Source organism: Geotrypetes seraphini, chromosome 3, assembly GCF_902459505.1.
Source record: "Geotrypetes seraphini chromosome 3, aGeoSer1.1, whole genome shotgun sequence".
In the NCBI taxonomy this organism is placed as follows: domain Eukaryota; kingdom Metazoa; phylum Chordata; class Amphibia; order Gymnophiona; family Dermophiidae; genus Geotrypetes; species Geotrypetes seraphini.
The window spans coordinates 198,835,278-198,857,527 of record NC_047086.1 but is presented as its reverse complement, the minus strand read 5'-3'; the positions used below and the strand labels follow the sequence as shown (position 1 = coordinate 198,857,527).

General features: G+C 46.4%; 1 long non-coding RNA gene across 1 annotated transcript in view; it reads left to right on the top strand.

The window, feature by feature from the left end:
• The window catches only part of LOC117357372, a 41,624-nt gene that overhangs the window by 473 nt on the left and 18,901 nt on the right, over positions 1-22,250 (top strand). The window lies entirely within an intron of this gene.

The window sequence follows — 22,250 nt, the reverse complement described above, 5'->3', positions numbered from 1 at the left end:
GCGGTTGGGGGGGGGGGGGGAGAGAGAGAGACGTGCCAGCAGCTGCAGAGACGGTGACTGCGCTCTGGGAGTGGAATGCACGTTGACCTGTTCCTAGCACTTAAGCACCACGGATTCCGGCTTTTAATTACTCTCCTGGCCTTGGCGCTGATTCGTGCCAGACACGCATAAATCTTAACTGTAGCCTTTAATGTTCTCAGATACTGTGCTTCGCTGCTAATAAAATTGCTCTGTCCGTGCACCGCTTTCGGTTACCTGCAGACATCACTGGCCTTTAGCTATAGGATAAGGTTGGGATTTATGGAGTAGAGGGCGTAAAGTTGAGATTGAGGCTTCCAGTTAACACCTCAATGCACTCTTAAAGGAACGAGGTGAACAGCAGGGCCTTTGTAGTAGCTAGGCAAAGAGGGCGACTTCCAGTCGTTCAAAGTTTAGAAGATATTCTGGGGACACGAAATTGCCTTTATCCCAGGACAAGCAGGCAGCATATTCTTGACTGATGGGTGACGGCACCGACGGAGCCCCGGTACGGACAATTTTAGAGTGATTGCACTCTAAGAACTTGGAGTGCCTTCCCGCCCGACAGAGGCGCGCGGTCTCCATCGAGCGTCTACCTGCTCCCGCTGTGCGACTTTAAAGAAGAGAACACTTAAAAACCGCCAGATACAGCAGCAGTTATTGTTCGGCGCCGAGATGTCTGATTCCGTACCACCGGCACCGACATCGTCCCCATCTCAGTCGGCACCTACTTCGTCGACACCGCACGATACCGCGCCGGCGTCGCACCCCGCAGGTAAGCCGGCTAAGAAGCCTTCCCCGTTGGAGCGTCCTCCGGTCTCAGTAGCAGCGAGTCCAATCCTGCCGACCACGAGGCGCCCACAGAAGCGCTCCGCTCCGATTCAGGTTAGCCCCTCGACATCGGGTTCCTCTTCGGAGTGTAGAGCGGCACCCAAGGTACCGCAGAAGAAAAAAGCGGTACCGGTGCCTTCATTGGACGAGCGCATTGCCGCAGTCCTGCAGGTCCAGCTAAAGGAACAACTCCAACAGCTACTCCCTGCTCTTTTGACTCCGAGCCTTCCAGTCCCGGTCCGGTCTGAGCCGCCGGTACCGGCGATGCAGCAGCCCCCTTTATCGGCATCCACTTTGTCGGTACCGGGGCATATCACTTCTTCGGTATCAATGCCAGTCTTGGCACCGGAACCGAGACACCAGGCTGTTCAAACTTTGGCACCGGCACAACCTTTAACATCTCCCGGTACCGGTTCACAGAGGTCTGGTAAGTCGACTCATAAAACTCGACATCTAGAACCCTCCACACTGGAGTCACGAGACCACAGCTTTCAGGTGAGGGACCCTGATCTGTGGGGTGATTCAGAAGAGCCTTTCCTCTCTGAGGGAGAGTGTTCATCAGGGGACGAGGATCCTTCTGGTTTAGATCCGTCTTCCAAACCTGATGCAACTTCTTTCACCTCTTTTCTTAAAGAGATGTGTGACTCTTTATCTATTCCCTTGGAGGCTGAATCCAAAAAATCCAAGGCATTTTTAGATGCTCTTGACTTTGACCAGCCTCCAAGGGAATTTCTCAAGCTACCTCTCCATGACATTTTAAGAGAGACATTTTACAAAAATCTAGAGACACCCTTGACCATTCCAGGAGCTCCCCGTAAACTGGACTCCTTATATAAGGTTATACCAATTCCAGGCTTTGACAAGCCTCAACTCCCCCATGAGTCTTTATTAGTAGAGTCTACTTTAAAGAAATCCACGGGGGCTAGTTTATATGCTTCTGTCCCTCCTGGCAGGGAAGGTAAGGCCATGGATAAGTTTGGCAAAAGGCTGTATCAAAATGCAATGCTAGCGAACAGGTCAGGAAACTATGCTTTCCATTTTTCCTTTTATCTTAAGCATCTTATTCAAAGTTTGTCATCTTTTGAGAAATATCTCCCTGACCGTAAAAAATCAGCCTTTCGCCAAGCTTCTTCATCGCTCTTGCAACTGCGCAAGTTCATGGTCAGATCAATATATGACACTTTTGAGCTGACCTCTAGAGCCACGGCTATGTCGGTGGCTATGCGACGACTGGCCTGGCTCAGAGTGTCCGAACTCGATGTCAATCACCAGGATCGACTGGCCAATGCACCTTGCTTAGGGGATGAGCTGTTCGGAGAATCCATGGACTCTACTACTCAGAAACTTTCAGCTCATGAGACTCGATGGGATACTCTCCTTAAGACAAAGAAGAAGACCCCACCTTCTAGGCCTTTTCGTCAACAATCGGCCTATCAACGAAAGTTTGTGGCTCGTCCCTTACCTCAGACACAGCAACAACCCAGGCGTCAGAGGCAACAACAGAGGCAACCTGCTCGACCTGCCCAGCAGCAACAGCAAGTGAAACCTCCTCCTTCTCAAAAGTCAACTCAGCCCTCTTGACTTGGTTCTCCTGGACATAGCCAGTCTTCCTCCTTCTACTCATCTTCCACAGCCCATAGGAGGACGCCTTATACATTTCATAAGCCGTTGGGAAATCATCACCTCGGACCTGTGGGTCCTCAACATCATCCGCCACGGCTACTCTCTGAACTTTCAGACACCTCCTGCCCAAAGTCTGCCAAGAGAGTCTGCTTTCAACACTCCTCGGTCTTCCCTCCTTCTTCAAGAGGTTCAATCCCTCCTCCTTCTGAACACTATAGAGGAAGTTCCTCTAGATCAGAGAGGGCAGGGATTCTACTCCCGTTATTTTCTAGTCCCCAAAAAGACAGGAGATCTAAGACTCATTCTAGATCTTCGCGATCTAAACAAATGCTTAGTCAAAGAAAAATTCAAAATGCTTTCTCTGGCCACTCTTTACCCTCTTCTCAATCAAGGCGACTGGCTATGTTCCCTCGATCTCAAAGAAGCATACACTCATATACCGGTCAATCTACGCTTCATGATCAATCGTTGTCATTACCAATACAAGGTGCTGCCCTTCGGTCTTGCCTCCTCTCCAAGAGTATTCACCAAATGTCTGATTGTGGTGGCTGCCTTTCTACGATCTCACCACCTTCAGGTCTTTCCTTACCTGGACGACTGGTTGATCAAGGCCAGTTCATCTCAGACTGTTCTCCTGGCCACCAACCAAACCATCCTGTTTCTTCAACTTCTGGGGTTCAAGATCAATCTACCCAAATCTCATCTCATCCCCACTCAGAGACTTCAATTCATCGGAGCTGTCTTGGACACAGTCCTCATGAGAGCGTTCCTGCCATCCAACCGTCTTCAAACGCTTCAATCTCTGTGTCAGCAGGTGCTTCCACAACTTTCCATCTCTGCCAAGCAAATGATGATACTCTTGGGTCACATGGCCTCCACAGTTCATGTCACACCCTTCGCACGTCTTCACCTGCGCACTCCTCAATGGACCCTAGCTACCCAGTGGTCCCAAGCGATGGATCCTTGCTCACGTCACATATCTGTCACATCATCTCTTCGTCAGTCTCTACAATGGTGGTTGATATCCTCAAATCTCTCCAGAGGTCTTCTGTTCTATCTACCTCCTCATCAACTAGTCATCACCACCGACGCCTCCCCTTATGCCTGGGGAGCTCATTTGAACGAGTTCCAAACTCAAGGCCTTTGGACAGCCCAGGAAAAGAAGCATCACATCAATTTCCTGGAACTCAGAGCGATGTTTTATGCCCTCAAAGCCTTCCAACATCTCTTTCCTCAAGTCCTCCTGCTGTGCACAGACAATCAAGTTGCGATGTACTACATCAACAAGCAGGGTGGGACGGGCTCTCGCCTCTTGTGCCAGGAAGCCCAGAAGATCTGGACTTGGACCATAAATCACCATCTATTCCTGAAAGCTATCTACATTCAGGGAGAAAAGAATTCCTTAGCGGACAAGCTCAGCAGAATTCTCCAGCCTCACGAGTGGGCACTCGATCCTTTCACTCTACAGTCCATCTTCGCTCAATGGGGCACTCCTCAGATAGACCTTTTTGCAGCTCCTCACAATCACCAGCTGCCCCTATTCTGCTCCAGACTCTACTCTCCTCACCGTCTGGCAGCAGATGCATTTCTCCTCGACTGGTCCAATCTGTTCCTGTACGCTTTCCCTCCTCTGCCTCTCATGTTGAGAACCTTGTTCAAGCTCAAGAGGGAACGAGCCATCATGATTCTGATTGCTCCGAGGTGGCCCAGGCAACATTGGTTCTCCCTTCTACTTCAACTCAGTTCCAGGGAACCTTTTCTTCTTCCACTGTTTCCTTCTCTGCTTACACAGCATCAGGAGACCCTTCTACATCCCAACCTCCAGTCTCTGCACCTGACAGCTTGGTATCTCTCGGGCTGACTTCTCATGATACTATTTTGTCTCAGCCCGTTCGTTCCATTCTAGATGCCTCCAGGAAACCAGCCACTCTGCAATGTTATCATCAGAAGTGGACACGATTTTCTTCCTGGTGTCTTCTTCATCACCTTGATCCCACTTCCCTGGCAGTGGAGACATTGTTGGGTTATTTGCTTTCTTTGTCTGACTCTGGCCTTAAGTCTTCTTCCATCAGAGTCCACCTCAGTGCCATTGCTGCTTTTTATGAGCCGGTTCATGGAAAACTCCTCTCAGCTCATCCCCTGGTGTCCAGGTTCATGAGGGGTCTTTTCAATGTGAAACCACCTCTTAAAGCCCCTCCTGTTATCTGGGATCTCAATGTGGTTCTTTCCGCCTTAATGAAGCCTCCATTTGAACCTTTGGCTACCACTCCTTTCAAGTTTCTCACTTGGAAGGTACTTTTCCTTATTGCTCTTACCTCTGCCAGGAGGGTCAGTGAGCTACATGCACTAGTTGCAGATCCACCTTTTACGGTCTTTCATCATGACAAGGTGGTTCTGCGTACACATCCAAAGTTTCTCCCTAAGGTTGTCTCTGAATTCCATCTCAACCAATCAATTGTTCTGTCTGTCTTCTTTCCGAAACCTCACTCTCATTCTGGGGAACAGGCTCTGCATACTTTGGATTGTAAGAGGGCTCTAGCTTACTATCTAGAGCAGGGGTGTCAAAGTCCCTCCTCGAGGGCCGGAATCCAGTCGGGTTTTCTGGATTTCCCCAATGAATATGCATTGAAAGCAGTGCATGCAAATAGATAGATCTCATGCAGATTCATTGGGGAAATCCTGAAAACCCGACTGGATTCTGGCCCTCGAGGACCGACTTTGACACCTGTGATCTAGAGCGTACAAAATCCCACAGATCAGTTCCCCAACTCTTTCTGTCCTTTGATCCGAATAATTTGGGACGTCCTGTTTCTAAACGTACGTTGTCTAATTGGCTGGCAGCATGCATTTCATTCTGTTATGCTCAGACTGGACTGACACTGGAAGGTTCTGTCACGGCCCATAGAGTCCGAGCGATGGCAGCATCTGTAGCTTTCCTCCGTTCCACTCCTATTGAGGAAATCTGCAAGGCTGCTACTTGGTCCTCAGTTCATACTTTTACATCTGATTATTGTCTGGATGCATTCTCCAGACGGGATGGACACTTCAGCCAATCTGTTTTGCAAAATTTGTTTTCCTAATGGCCAACCTTCCCTCCATCCCTCCTTTTGTTAGCTTGGAGGTCACCCATCAGTCAAGAATATGCTGCCTGCTTGTCCTGGGATAAAGCACAGTTACTTACCGTAACAGGTGTTATCCAGGGACAGCAGGCAGATATTCTTGCATCCCACCCACCTCCCCGGGTTGGCTTCTTAGCTGGCTTATCCTAACTGGGGACCGCGCGCCTCTGTCGAGCGGGAAGGCACTCGCGCGTGCGCGGTGCGGCCTACCAGAACTTTCCAAGTTCTTAGAGTACAATCACTCTAAAATTGTCCGTACCGGGGCTCCGTCGGTGCCGTCACCCATCAGTCAAGAATATCTGCCTGCTGTCCCTGGATAACACCTATTACGGTAAGTAACTGTGCTTTTTGGATCAGTGTGTGTCTGTGAGCATGCTTATTTCCAAAAGAAAAGGGGGAATGGTGAAAGTAACATCAGTTTTTCCAGTGGTTGTCTTGATAGTTACATAGTTTCTTCAGGACACAGACACTATCAGTCCTCAGAAATAGGATACAAAAATCATTATTAGAAATGTACAGAAAGGGTATTTGGTTATAGAAGCAGCTGTATAACTAAATACCCTTTCTGAACATTTGTAATAAGCATATTTATACATTAAGATATATATATATATATAGTGTGTGTGTGTGTATATATATATATATTTATTTATTTATATAGTTAGGTGCCATCAACTTATGTTCAAGTCTTAGTGACTTGAATTACAGATCGGAAAAGAAATTGGTGTTGTGCTAGTCCGTTAAAGTCTTCGAGCATCATCCCCATGGTTGTTTTCAACGAGTCCAGGCATTGGACCATTGATCTGACCCAGTGGGGCTATTGTTATGTTTTTTACAGAATGGGTGGTAAATGCATGGAACGGTCTCCTGGAAGAGGTGGTGGAGACAAAGACTGTGGCTGAATTCAAGAAAACATGGGATAGGCATGTGGGATCAGTGGCATAGCGAGAGTGAGAGGCGCATGGGGTGGTGGTGCCCTCTCCACCCTCTTCTTTGCCCTCCCTCCTCCACATGCTCCTTCCCCGCCACTTCCCTTACCTCATACCTCTGTAACATTCCTGATGCAAGCAGCAACACCCAACCTGCTGCCACACCAGCATTAGCTCTTCCTCTGATGTCACTTCCTAGGCACAGGTCCAAGAAGTGATATCAGAGGAAGAGCCGGTGCTGGCATGACAGCAGGTTGGGGGATGCTGCTCATGCCAGGAACATTACAGAGGTATGGGGGAAGGGAAATGGCGTGCATGCATGGCAGTGGGGAGATGTGGGAGGATGGGTGCATGCACCCTCACCAAGAGGGTACCTTGGGTGTACCACCCCCCCCTTTTTTACTATGCCACTGCATGGGATCTCTTAGAGAGAGGAAGAAATAATGGTTACTTCGGATGGGCAGACTAGATGGGCCATTTGTCCTTATCTGCCATCATGTTTCTGTCTGATTGCAGGTTGCCCTCTGGCTGATTCCTTTGATCTTCCCAAACATGATGTACTTCTACAATGATCTTTCTTTTCTGATGGTGTGACCAAAATAACTACTATTAATTATTTCTACAGTGCTACCAGCCATACGCAGCACTGTACAGAATCAAAGACATGCATAATTGATCTGTACTCTGGAAAAAGTGGTATAGAAATTAAAAAAAAAATACCCATTAACATTGGCACATGCTTTTTCTTAATTTCTTTATTCATTTTTAAACTTTCAACAAGTAATTCATTATACAATCATATACACTGTAATAATATTTATTAATCATACCTTCAATGAAATCAAACTATAACTTTACCCTCCCATCCTTATGCTTTTTCAGTAATTTAAGGCAAATTATATTCAAGTACAGTAGCTATTTTCCTGTCACTGGAAGGCTTACGTTCTAAGGGAGCAATTTAGATGCCCAGAGGATGCATGGTGGAAGCTATCCTATAATGGTATCTGGGCACCCTGATTTTATTATAGAATATTAGCAAAACTGATATGCTAATGGATTAACTGTAGGTGTGTAAATTTGGCAAGGATGTGCATAATTTAGAGTATTCTGTAAGGCACATGCATAAGTGGGAGTCCCACCTATGCTTTGTCTATGTATATGCTCACTATATGTGTTATGCCATTTACATTGCAGAATAGTTCTTAAGAACCCTGTTACACAAGAATAGTCATATTGAGTTAGACCAATGGTTCATCTAGCTCTGTCTCCAGTTTCAAACAGTGGCCAATCCAGGTCACAAGTACCTTGCAGAAACCCAAATAGTACCGTGTTTCCCCAAAAATAAGCCCTAGCAGGATTTTCAGGGTAGGTTTTAATGTAAGCCCTACCCCCAAAATAAGCCCTAGTCCCGGGATTTGCCAGCAGTTTCCCTTCCCTCCCTCCCATCCCTTGTGCAGCAGAACCCTTGAGCGAGCACCCCCTCCCCCCCAGCACCTGCCATGCAGCTGAATCACCATCCTTCCATCTCATCCATCGGAACCCCGCTGCGAGCCCCATATACCTCTCTAAACAGACTGCTTTGGCCTTCCGCCCATGAATTCACTCTGCCGCGTTATTGATCAGTAATGCGGCAGAATGAATTAATGGGTGGACAAGGCCGAAGCAGCCTGTTAAGAGTGCTGCCAGCCCGAAGCTGCTTATGGAGGTATGTAGGGCTCACGGCGTGGTTCGGGGATGGAGGGAAGATGGGGGTTCAGGGGTGGAGTACTCGCTTAAGGGTTTTGCTGCACAAGGGATGGGAGGGAGGGAAGGCTAGAAGCTGGGTAAGAGTCCTGCACAAGGAGAGGGAGGGAAGGGAAGCTGGGCAAGAGTTCTGCTGAACGAAGGATGGGAGGGAGGGAAGGATAGAAGCTGGGCAAAGGTCCTGCTGCATGAGGGAGGGGAGGGAAGGGAGGAAAGATGCTGCACATGTGGGGGAGAGAAAGGAAAGAAGAAGAATTGGGGTGAAGAAGAGGAAGGGAGAGATGATCATGTACATACCCCAAAAATAAGATCTAGTGCATTTTCTGGGGCCTAAAATTAACATAAGACACTGTCTTATTTTCGGGGAAACATGGTAGCACCATTCCATGCTACCAATCCCGGGGGAAGCAGTGGCTTCCCCATGTCTCAATAGCAGACTATGGTCTTTTGCTTCAGGAACTTATCCAAACCTTTTTTAAATCCAGCTATGTTAATCGCTGTTACCACATCCTTTGGCAATGAGTTTCAGACCTTAACTATTCTTTGAATTTAAAAATATTTCCTCTTTGTTTTAAAAGTATTTCCATGCAATTTCATTGAATGTCCCCTTGTCTTTGTACTTTTTGAAAGAGTGAAAAACCTATTCATTATTTATGTTTGTTTGTTTCTTAATACACTGCCTAATTGAGCAGTCACACAAAGCAGTATACAACTAAGAATATGGAAAGAGAATGCCATTATTCAATAGGAAAGAATAAAAACTTACAGCCAGTGAAAAGAAGGGGAAAGGAAGAAAAGCAACAAAGGTCCAGGTCATTTAGTGGCCAGCTACTGCTCTGCAAACTTCCTCACAAGTTCTCTGGAAAAGTTAAGTCTCTAATTTCAATCTAAATCTTAGGGCTCCTTTTACGAAGCCGCATTAGCGGTTTAACGCGTATAATAGCGTGCGCTAAACTGCCGGCTGCGCTGGACGCTAATGCCAGCATTGAGCTGGCGTTAGTTCTAGCCGCTTAGTGCGGGTTTAGCGTGCTAACGCGGCTTTATAAAAGGAGCCCTTAATCTTATACACAGTGTCTGGGGGAAAATGGAACCTCTTACATAGTTTCAAAATATTTTGCAATTGTTTAAACATTTAGTCTCTTTCACAAAGTTTTCAATGGGATTTCATTAATTAAGAGTTAAACTGTTTTGCAAACTTGATGTTGAAAAATAAAGTACTTAGAAATGTCTTGAATTTCAGACAGATGTTTTTGCTGCAGTAGGACTTTATGGGGGGATATTTAGAAAAATGTTAGGGGGTCCCTTTCTTCTAGACACTAAGGGGTGCATAATCAAAATTTTAAAATGTCCAAAAACCTGCCTAAGTCGGCACTTGGACATCCTAATTGCAGAGACGTTCAAGTGCTGATAATCAAAGAAACTTTCTAGACATTAAGCAGCACTTCTAAGCTGCTGTGTATCCAGAGAAGGGCTTGTTGGGAGGTATGGTATAGGCGGGAATCGGGCGGGCTTCCACCTGGACATCCTGAAGCAATAAAACTTTTCCAGGACATCCCAGGAGGAACTTACATGCTGGGACTTAGACCAAAGTAAAACAGGTCTAAGTGCCCCAAAGGTGAACAAACTGACAAGATGACCACTGGAGGGTTTAAGGCATAACTCCCCGTTACTCTCCCAGTGGTCATGACCCCCTCCCACCACCAAGATTTGGAGGGGGGGGGAGAAACAGCACATTGAGGTAGGCAATCCCCATCAGCTGAGCTATTTTTGAGGATTTCTACCAGCTCAGCTGAAGGGGATTCCCCCTGCCAGGAATAGCTGGAGCCCTCCCCCCCCAACATTCCTAGCCTCTCCCTTATTATCTGACATTAGGCAACACCGCACCCCCTGTATTTCCCGACACTCCTGTACCTTCTGATGCAAAATCAGCAGGAGGGTAGCCCACTCCTTCCTGCTTACAGGGCTGTGTGCTGCGAATGGCTGGCCTTTCACCTCCTATTGCATCTCCGGATGCAGTGGAAGGGGCCTAAGGCCAGCATCAGCATCAGATTCACATCATTTACTGATCCTACTTGTTTGGGTCTTAATTCAGTTCATGTCTGTCCAAAGTTCCTTCCTGGCTAAAGAGCCATGGCTTTAAATTAAATCACAATAAATCAAAGCCAGTGTGGATTATGGGGACATGCTCTGTCTCTCACAGTAGCATTAGAATTGATGGGCTAATCCACCCCACTTTAGTCTTTGTTTAAGATTTAGAATACTTTAATGATACCCAAATATTATTTTACCACAGATGATAGCAGTGGTCAAGCAGGATTTCTGGTGTTACAGTTTTCTAGATAAATCTGCTATGTTCATCCTGCTGTTTACTTTACATATCAGCTGGTTGGACTACTGAAGATGGTGGAGAAAAAATTGTGTAAGACCATTATAGACCACATTACAGTAGTACAGTGGTTCTCAACCCTGTCCTGGAGGACCACCAGTCATTCAGATTTTCAGGATAGCCTTAATAAATATGCATGGGGCAGATTTGCATGCCTGTCACTTCCATTATATGCAAATCTTTCTCATGCATATTCATTAGGGTTATCCTGAGAACCACTGGACTACTGTAATGTGCTCTATAATGGTCTTACACAATTTTATAAACTCATAGAAATTTGACCATTTGAAATCCTTCCACCCCACTTAGAGAAGTGTATTGGCTACTAATTTGCCACTGCATTATAGTTTATTATTTATATTCCACATTTATTCAAGGCGGAGGACACCAGAACATACAGAATCCTTCTGCCAACCCCTTTGATCCTCCAACACCCCCTCCCTTCGTGGATTGGCAGGAGGGATTCCTACTTCCTCCTGCCACTGGCCCTTCCCGACACCCCAATTGGAGTCTTATGCCATGCCCAGTGCATCCCAGGATGCACTCGGAAGGGAAAGGCCCACCATTTTGAAGAGGTAGGCCTGCTGGTTGGAGGGAGTAGGCATCCCTCTGGCCAGTCTTATTTCTGAAAGGTAGGGGGGGAGTCAGGGGGGCTTAGGAGTTCTGGAGTGGGGTGTCAAGTGTTAGGGGTTTAGGGAAGTGTTGGCAGTTGGGGGAGGGGGGTTCAGAGGGGCCTGTGGCAGGAAGGAGTGGGCATCCATGCCAATCAAGATGGGGGGGAGGATTATTTGAGGATCGAAGTGGCTGGCTTTAGGCAGTCCTGCCAGCTCAGCTGATTCCCTTGCCGCGATCAGCTGAGCCAGCAGTAGCATCTGCTTTTAGGATGAAATGTAGACCAGCATTTTGTAGGCCTACATTTCAGGTGTCTGTTGTGGCTCTAGGGAGCTTAAACTTGCCTACTTCTGGGTGAAACCACAGCCATCTTTGGGCAAGCTTAAGTGTCCCTAAGTGACTCCCTAGACCAGCGACAAATGCCTATAGTGTAGGTGTCCTGCCTCTGAGGTTTTGTTTTTTTGAAAACGTGTGTCCCGATTGGCTGCCAGACTGCGTTAGGATGCCTACCGCCACCTACAGTCATGATGCCCGTTTGCAAAATTATTAGTCCCTAATTGCCAAGGAACAAAAATCATGTTACAATTCTCAGGGTATGGAGACCTGTAAGAGCCTCTGGGCTGTGATTCTACTGAGACAGATAGGGAAAATGCTTGAAGTACCCGTACGTAAACCGCTTTGAATGTGGTTGTGTAACTACAAAAATGCAGTATACAAATCTCAGTCCCTTTCCCCTAAACCAGGGGTGTCAAACTCAATCACATTAGGGGGCCGAAATCCAAAACACAGGCTAAGTCGCGGGCCAGACCCCGCCCAATCTCTGCCCCAGACCCCGCCCCATAATAATACTAATTATAACACCATTTTTTCTATTCATTTTGCATATATACACACACAATATAATCTTATTAACACATAATGGTAATGGTTAACCACAAAATTAAACTACACAAAACACACTGTACGCTTCTCAACATTCATTCCTACCAGAACACAGATAACCCAATGCAAATACAGACCAAAATCTAAAAGTACTAATGTATTTTTAAAAACCAACCTAAGATTCTGCATGCAGTACAACCCCCGGAGAAAAAGAAACAAATGTATTTCTTCCTGAGCAGTGCAAAAGATAGACAGCAGATTAAAATGTTCAAAACTGACACAATTCAAACTTGAAAATAAAACCATTCCCCCTACCTTTGTTGTCTCCCTCCCTCCATGCTATGCCTTCCTCTAGCGGGTGTCTAACCTTCTGGCATGCTCCAACCTGGCCTTTTTATGCGACCTGCAGTCTGATGCCCCCGGTGTCATCTTGTGGCCGGCTCCCTCCTCCTCATAGCTATAGTATGCATGGATCCGCGTGCAGCGGCTCCATGTGCGTCCTGCTCCTGAACCGGAAGCCTTCTCTCTGATGTCGCAACGTCAGAGGGAATGCTTCTAGATGAGGGAGGTGTGGGACGCGCGAGGAGCCACTGCATGCGGTTCCATGCTCATTACGGCTGTGAGGAGGAGGGAGCTGGCCACAAGGTAAAACTGGGGGCATTGGACTGCGGGCTGCATAAAATGACCAGGCGGGCCAGATTTGGCTCGTGGTCCTTCAGTTTGACACCTGTGCTCTAAACCCTCGCCACTCTCAGATACTTAATGCTTATCTCTTCCACTTGAGGCAGTACAAGACTATCTGCTAAAGATCACTAGTTCTTATTACTCTCTCAGAATGAATGCATGCAGGATAAGAGTTCAGCACTTTCAAAGCCTCTGTCTGTCTTTCTAAGCCATAGAATTCAGCAAGCCAAGGTAACCAAAGCAACCTTTCTCTTGTTTGAAAAACAATCCAAAATCCAATGAACAAGACAGTGCAAGGAAATGAGTTTATCATGAAAGCTGCTGTGAATTCAAGGATGCACTTACAAAATTAATCAGTGAGTCATTGCTGACACTGAGCCAGAGAGGTAAACACTCCAAGGTCACACATTCACAGAACACACCCAGTTCCTCTCTCACACATACAACACATATGTAGTTCCTCATTTCTATATGATTTATCTCACAGGGCTGATATTAGACATTCTGGGGACCAGGGAGAGGGCCCCCTCTAATCTCAAGTCTCTCAAAATTTAATCTCACGTCTTCTCATCATGGTTTCTTCCTAAACTAAACTAAACCTTAAGTTTGTATACCGCATCATCTCCATAGAAGTAGAGCTCGGCACGGTTTACAAGAATTGATATAGAAAGGAACTACAATGAAAAGTAGAAGGACTTAGTAAAGAGAAGTTTAGATGGACTTAGTATAACGAAGAGGAAGGGGTCATTACATTTTAGAGAAAAGCCAAGTTTTCAAATGTTTTCGGAAGAGTTGGAGGGTTGTCAGGCTCCGAAGCGGGGCAGTAAAGCTGTTCCAGAGTTCGGTGATCCTGAAGAAGAGGGAAGTCCCTAATTTTCCTGTATGAGATATGCCTTTTAAAGAGGGGAATGATCTGGTGGTGTTGGGATTAGAGGAGTTCCAAGATAGTGGAAAAAGGGGAGGCAGGATGCCGTGTAGAGATTTGAAGGTTAGGCAGGCGTATTTGTAGTGAACCCTAAGGATTACTGGGAGCCAGTGAAGCTTAGACAGAAGTGGGAAGACGTGGTCAAATTTGCTTTTTGCGAAGATTAGTTTAGCCGCAGTGTTCTGAATCCGCTGGAGTCTGTGAAGGCTTTTCTTAGTTAGGCTTAAGTAGATGGAGTTACAGTAATCCAGTCTGGAAAGAATGATGGATTGTACGAGGACAGCAAAGTGTTGATGATGGAAGCAGGATCTCACTTTCCTTAACATGTGAAGATTGAAAAAGCATTTTTTTACTAAGGAATTAAGGTGGTTGTTAAAGGACAGTGTAGAATCAATGATGATGCCCAGAACTTTGCTTGAGTGCTCAAGCTGCAATGTGGTGCCAGAGGATAGTGGGATGAGGGTGGGTAGCTGATCTAATTTTGGGCCGAGCCAAAGTAGTTTTATTTTGGTCTCGTTTAGTTTCATTTGTACGGTGAGGGCCCAGGATTGGAGGTTCGATATACATGAAGAGATGTTCTCAGAGAGATCGGTGAGGTTAGAATCGGTCTCGAGGAGGACAAGGATGTCATCGGCGTAAGTGTAAAGTGTTTCCAAGGGAGACAGTCGGAGGAGTTTCAGGGAGGACATATAAACATTAAAAAGAATTGGGGATAGAGGTGAACCCTGAGGAACTCCACAAATCGGTTTCCACGGGAGGGATGAGGAGCCGTTCATGTTAACGAAGTAGGAGTGGGAATGTAAGAATTTTGAGAACCAATCTAAGACTGTTGAGTTTATGCCAATTTCAGAAAGTTGGAGAATTAGTATATCATGATGGACAATGTCGAAAGCTGCAGAAAGGTCGAATTGAAGAAGAACAGCGAACTTGTTGCAAGAGTGAAGTTGTTGGACCTTTGAGATTAATGAGGCCAATAGGGATTCGGTGCTGAAGTTGGGTCTGAAGCCATGTTGGTAGGATAGGAGAATGGAGAATCTCTCAAGATAGGATGAAAGTTGGGTAGATATGATGGACTCCAGCAACTTGGTCAGGAGAGGAATATTTGCTATTGGGCGATAGCTGGATGGTGTGGAGGGGTCTAGATCAGGTTTTTTCAATAGTGGGGATAAGGCAATGTATCCCATTTCTGCAGAAAATAGGCCTGAAAGTAAGGCAGAATTTATAAGTTTGGTGAGAGATGAGATGGCTTGTGTGGGAATTTTCTCGTATAGGTAAGAGGGGAAAGGGTCCAAGGTACAGTTGCAGGATTTCAACTTGAGGCAGTGTTTAGAGACCTGGGAATCAGATACGAGCTCGAAGGCGGTCGAGGATCTGTCGACTGGAATATGGTTGGCGACGGTTAGAGTAGGGTTGGAGTCGGTGGACACCAGAGAGTTGTAAGAGGGTGCTGGTGGGAATGAGCATCGTAAGGTAGTGACTTTCTCATTGAAGAATTTTGCTAGATCGTCTGCAGATGGAGAGGAGGGGAGTGTGGTGGCATCATGTTTAGAGGATATGGAGCGCCAGATGTTAAACAATGTATTACTTTGGTTGTTCGATCTGGAGATTTTGTTACTGTAGTAGTTCTTCCTTGCTTTTTTTTAGTTCAATATTGTAGGACTTAATATTAACCATCCAGGACTGACTGTCTGTGGGGGATTTAGATTTTTTTCCATTTGCGTTCCAGTATTCGACATTTCTGCTTCAGTTCTCTGTGATATGTAAGGTACCAAGGAGCTAGAAGGATGCTCGGTTGCATAGGGAGTATGGCCAGTAGGAAAAAGGAGGTATTGATGCATCTGAATAAGACTCTGGCGAGACCTTATTTAGAATACTGTGTACAATTCTGGAGGCCGCACCTTCAAAAAGATATAAAAAGGATGGAGTCAGTCCAGAGGAAGGCTACTAAAATAGTGTGTGGCCTTTGTGATAAGGCATATGGGGACAGGCTTAAAGATCTCAATCTGTATACTTTGGAGGAAAGGTGGGAGAGGGGAGATATGATAGAGACGTTTAAATACCTAAGTAATATAAATGTGCATAAGACAGTCTCTCATTTGAAAGGAAACTCTGCAATGAGAGGGCATAGGATGAAGTTAAGAGGTGATAGGCTCCAGAGTAATCTGAGGAAATACTTTTTTACAGAAAGGGTGGTAGATTCATGGAACAGTCTCCCAAAAGAAGTGGTGGAAACAGAGACTGTGTCTGAATTCAAGAAGGCCTGGGATAGGCAAGTGGGAGAGAGAGAAGGAGATAATGGTTACTGCGGATGGACAGACTAGATGGGCTATTTGACCTTTTTCTGCTGTTATGTTTCTATGTTTAAGAGTAATAAACTTCCAACCTGTATCACAATTCTCTCTCCTACTCCTACCTGATCTCACTGTCCTCACCATTCACCCCAGTCCCGGTACATGTCTTCAGATGGTGAAAGGTAGTGCCAAAGGCAAGAATCAGTGTGTGACTTCTAAGCAGGTGTTCATTCACTGGCCTTGCAGTGACTCTGCTTTTTCTTTGCACAGGTTTCCAGATACAAAGAATCCATGTTAATTCTGTTCCTGGAAGCCATCTGAAGACATACATTGTACTCATAGGGCAGAGCTTCTCAATTGTGGGTTGAGACCCCAAGTGGAATCACAAGACTACATTTGTGGTCGTGACCTGGGTTGGTGCTTCATAGAACATCACTGTACTGCACTGCCCAGGGTTCATATGATTTGCAGTCACAGCCATAGGAAGATTGGTAAGCACTGCTTTAGTTAGTACCTTGTTTTCTTCAGTTGTAGAACTGAGGCAGCATGCTTTCTGAGATAACAAGATCCTTTGTGGCGTGGAGTCTAGGACAGTTGTCCTGGTTGTGCCTTATTACTTTCTTCCTTCCCCTACACCCCCCCAAAAATATATGACCTTGGTTCATATTACAGCACTATGAATAATCAGATGGCACTAACATACACAAAGCACAGAATCTTAAACACATGCAAACATACAAATTCACATGGTTGTTAAAAAATTGTGGTATTCACTAAGCTGCAGGCCTATGGTAATTTATCCTAGATTGAATTCACGTTCTCAGCCTTTCTAATAATTGAAAAGCCATCCTAGCCCCCTTATAGAGAAATGTTCTTGGTGGTTCATGAACCCTGACTTCTCCAACTTTCACCCATCCTGTTATCTCTTATAATAAAACCCTAAGTGTGCATGCACACTCTTACTGTCGTGTTCCGTCGGTCTGTGGCCGGCAAGAGTGCGCATGCGCGCTTTGACTCTCCCCTCACTCACTAAGCGGCAGCATCCTCGCTCCGGGACCCGCTGACTCTCCTATCTCTCCCTCCCATGCGACCCTCCCATCGAGTGACCTTAACAACAAACCTCCCTCCAGCGTTGGCAGCCGCAGCATGCTAAACAGGCTGCTTCGCGGCTTTCTTCTGTCGGTGAGTCCCTCTGCCGCCTCACTGATGATGTCATCAGTGATGCAGCAGAGGGACTCATCGGCGGGAGAAAGCCATGAAGCAGCCTGTTTAGTGTGCTGTGGCTGCCAACGCTAGAGGGAGGTTTGTTGTTAAGGTCACTTGCTTGGAGGGTCGCATGGGAGGGAGAGATAGGAGAGTCAGCGGGGGTTGGGCTGGGAGGGGAACGAAGCGGTCTGCCTCGGGTGCTTCAAGGCCTGGCTTCTTCAGGCAGCAGCAGCATTTACAATTCGCTGCTGTTGCCGACTTCAGGCCTTCCTCTCTGGCGGGTCCTGCCTACTTCCTGTTTTCATGAAGACAGGACCTGCCAGAGAGGAAGACCTGAAGCTGGCAACAGCAATGAATTGTAAATGCTGCTGCTGCCCGATGAAGTTCAAGGGGGAAAGGGAGCAGACGGGGAGAGAATGGCTTGGAGGGAAGAAGAGATGGCAGGGCATGGAGGGAAGGGGGAAGGTATGCCAGACCAAGGGAAAAGGAAGGGGGAAAGGAAGGAGGAGATGCCATATGGAACAGAGAGAGGGCATACACTGGATGGAAAGAGAAGAGAGGGCAGTGAATGGAAGGGGCAAGACAGAGGGTGAACAGTAGATGGAAGAGGTAGAGAGAGGGAGACAGACACTGAATAATCATTACCCTCTTTTGGGCAGTTGGCTGTCTCCTGGGCTGGGCTTATTGCAGAGGATGAGCTTACTAAAGCATTTGGTCAGGCCTTTCAAATCACCCCTAATGTGGGTCTTCATCAGGCCTATATCACCTAGTGGAAGGGAAAAGCTCTGGGGCTGTGGGAGGAGGATCTGTCCCGTTGTTCCCACTCCCAGCTTTGGGCCGTTTTCAGAGACAGAGTGGGGATAACAGGGCCTAAAAGATGCTGCTCAGTGGTTCTACTGCACAGGGGGATGGGAGGGAGTCAGGCAAGCAGGCTGGCCTCTGGGGGGGTCAAAGTCTGGAAGGCAGTGAGAGGAATATAGGAAGGAGGCACTGGGGGCACTAAGGACATGGGAAGGAGGCACTGGGGGCACTGGCAGGCATTGCGCAACAGAGAAATACAGGCAGGCAGGGAGACAGAGACAGAAAGAAAGACAGACAGGGGGCCAGGGAGAGACACAGCCAGAAATAATGACAGACAGACAGACAGCGTCCAAGGAGAGAGAGGCAAAGGAAAAAAAACCCAGACAGACAGAAATCTACTCTAGCACCCGTTAATGTAACGGGCTTAAACACTAGTGGTATATAAGTTTCACAATAATGTCTGTTTGGAAGCCCTGCCCCAGCCATTAAGTCCCATTTCTTGCTATCAGATTTTCACTTCCCTATAGCTTCCTTGAATGGCTTTTACCTTACCAGATAGCCAAAAAGTCTTTGAAGGGGCAGGGGGTACCCCCACCTGCTACTGTCCTGTTGGCACCATCTTTCAAATTGTTGCCAGTTGATCTGAAGCTATTTGCCTCTTATATTTAAGACAAAAGGGAATCTCGGGTCATTTGATTCCATTATGAAAGATAATGTTGGTGGGGGAGGAATAAGTCCTCTTGAGGTCCTTTTGGTTATAATGTGGGGGAATATCTGAGGAGGCAAGGAAGAAAGTCAACTAAAATAGTTGGGAACTAGACTTGAGAACAGGAGCATTTTGGTTTGTTCTATCATGGAGACCTAAAACTAGATTTTTTTGTAAACTGGGAACATGGGGGCCAGTGGCATAGTAAGGGGGGGTCAGGGGGTAGACCTCCCTGGGAGCTGTCTTCGTGCGGGCACTGGCTCTCCTCCTCTCTGCCCTCTCCCGCGCACCTTGAAATGTTTACCAGTGTGAGCAACATCTTCCACCTGCTGCTAGCGTTGGTCTTGACTCCCTTCAGACATCACTTCCTGGTCATGGAACCAGGACATGATGTCAGAAGGGAGCCAAGGCCAAGCAAACAGCAGGTGGAAGATGCTGCTCGTTCCAGCAAATATTTCAAGAGTTACACGGGGCCGGAGGAGGCACACAAGCATTGAGGGGCAGGGGCACATGTTGTGGTGGGGAAGAGCAGGGGGCAAACTACATGGCGATGCCAGTCATCACAACCCCAGGCGTCAACCTCCCCAGCTACGACTGACCGGTGCGATGGCATCTAATCCTTTCTGGATGAATTCTACACAATGATGGACCTTATCCTCAAAAGTGAGAGTCTGGAAGTCAAAGCTAAAAAAAATTAGCAATTGCTGGCAAAGAAGCTGGGCTTTGAATGGAAAAATGTCTAGCAACTATTTGGCTTGCATTATCAGAAATGGGTGGGTATATGAAAGATTTATAGGACTGAACTGTAGCTGTAAATAAGACTTCCAAGTGATCATACCAAGAGAGGAGATAAACAGAAATGGAGCTAAATGTAAGTATAGCAGTGGATCTTGCAAAAATAAGGTCATGAGTGTGACCAGCAATATGAGTTGGAAATTTAACTACTTGATGGAAGTCAAAGGCATTCATTGGTGAAAGAAGAGAAGCCGATTTTGGATTAGATGGATTTTCAGCTTGAATATTAAAATCTCCCAGGATTACAAAGTTAGAGTAACGAGAAACAGCATCAGTTAGAGTTTGATTGAGGGAATTCCATAACTGCATATTGGCTGAAGGGGGCAGTAAACTAACAGAATGTGAAGTTTGATTGGGGAGGAAATATGTATAGCAAGTAGTTTGGGGTAGCTCAATGTAGAACAAAGGATCTCTTTGATCATGAGTTTGTCTCCTTTACCACCAAGGGGAGTAAAAACAGTGGTAGTTTGGCAGCAGGCATGGTGCAGATAGGATTCCTCTCCAGGATGGAGCCATGTCTTAGTTAGACAAAGAAGGTCTATGGAGGAAAGGAACAGTAAAGTTTGCAAGAGTGCTGATTTAGTATGAAGAGAGCAACAGTTTAAGAGTTCCATATTAAAGGAAACATGGTTATTTCTCAACAGCATATTTAACAAGCTACAATCCAAGAGACAGCTGTTAGAGCATGGGGGCTGGAGGACAATGATGAAGGCACCACCCCCAGTATACCGGTATGGGTTGGGAGGGCTGGGAAGTGTGACTCATTGAATCAATGTTAAGAGTACAGATGACATGAATGAAGAATTAAGAGTGAAAACAGAAATTAGAAAAGTAAAGTACTTATAGAACAATAAAGTAGGAAACAGATTTGCCCCAAGGAGCATGACATGCTCCTTGGACAAGCTCCTATGGCACAGAACGTCGCCAAAGTGAATTTTAAATAGGGGGGAACTTCTGGGTGATGCTTATGTCAGTGAAAAATCAGGTTGACAAGAGTAGACAAGATACAATGTAATCTGGTGGCAAAACCTAGGGAGAGACAAGAAACACAATATTCAATTAATCTAAATAGCAGGCAACAGACAGGCAGTGAGGCAAACAGAGTAGAGTTAAATGGTCAATATTCTTAATGGAGAAGAGTAGATAGTGGGGTTCCTCAGGGATCTGGGATGGGACTGCTGCTGTTTAACATACATTACTCCTGGTTGGAATTCTGTGCAAAAAATTTGAAAATGCTGCACAAAATATTTTAAAATTCTGCAGAATGCTACAAAGTTAATTTTAGTGTTTTGCAAACAATTCTTAGGGATACCAGATTTTGTCTGTAAAAAAATAGAATGCATGACTCCGCCCTGTTCCACCCCAGCTCATAGAATTCTGAGCATCAGAGCTATTACCATCGCGGCTGGCGCTAAAAAATGCTCTACAGTTTTGTAAAAGGGAGGATAAAATAGAAGTACAGTACGTAGACAAAGGTTAAATTGAACCACCAAGAAGCTGGACTCTGCATACAATGCAATACCACAGAAATAGTGACACATGTCTCCTAAAGCAAAAATAAATAAATAGAATTATTTTTTCTACCTCATCTTCTTGTTACTCTCTTCCTTCCATCCACTGTCTGCCCTCTCTCTGCCCCCTCTATATGGCATCTTCTCTCCTTCTATGCTCCTTTCAGAACCTGTATGCCTCCCCCTTCCATCTCTCCCTTCACCCCCATTGGTCTGACATCTCTCTCCTCTCCTTCCTTTTCCCTCTCCCTCACCTCTCCTCTGCAATCCTTTCCCTTTTGTCCCTCATTTTCCTTTTCATTTTATTTTCTGCATCTGTCTAGATTACATTCTTACTACCCTGCCATCAATTTCCTTTTTCACTGTCTACTTATAGCTTGCCACCTCTTTCCCTTATCCCTCCAGTATTTCATTAACTCAATCCTCTTCCCCCATCATGGGCCCTCCTTTTATGTATCCCCTCCTTCCATCATGTGCCCTCTTTCTCTACCTCTTCCAACAGTACCTTCTCCTCTCTCTATCCACTTCCATTCTCTCCTCCCCATTTCTTTCCTGCATCTGCTCCCTTATCTCTCCCATCCACACTTCCATCCATCATAGGCTACCCCTCTACCCTCCCCACTACCATCCAGCATAGGCTCCCCCTCAACCCTCCCCACTAACATCTAATGTCTATCCTTTCTCTCTCCATCCATCCCTCTTCAATCAGCATCTATCCCTTGTCTCTCCCTTCCCCCCACTTCCATCAGCATCTGCCCCCTTTCTTTCCCTCAATCCAATTCCATTCAGTATCCTTCCCACTTATGTCTCTCTTCCCTTTCCTGCACACCAGTTCCATCAGCACCACCCTTCCCACCACCCTTCCATACCACCCTGCTCCCTTTCTCTCCCTCCATACAGCAAGGTCCTGCGATGAATGCAGCTGCCAGCCCACCCCTTCCAACGTACTTGTTCTGGAGCAGAGTCAGCAGTCGCACTGAGGCACAGGAAGGTACTGCAATGACTACATCTGCCAGCTCTGCTCCAGAAGAAGTAAGTGACATCAGAGGGGGTGGACTGGCAGCCGCAGTCATCGTGGGACCTTGCCGGAACTCCCTGGGTATGCCGGGCCACCCCTTCTGATGTAACTTACTTCTTCCAGAGCAGAGCCAGCAGATGTAGTCAGCGCGGCTGCCAACTCTGCTCCAA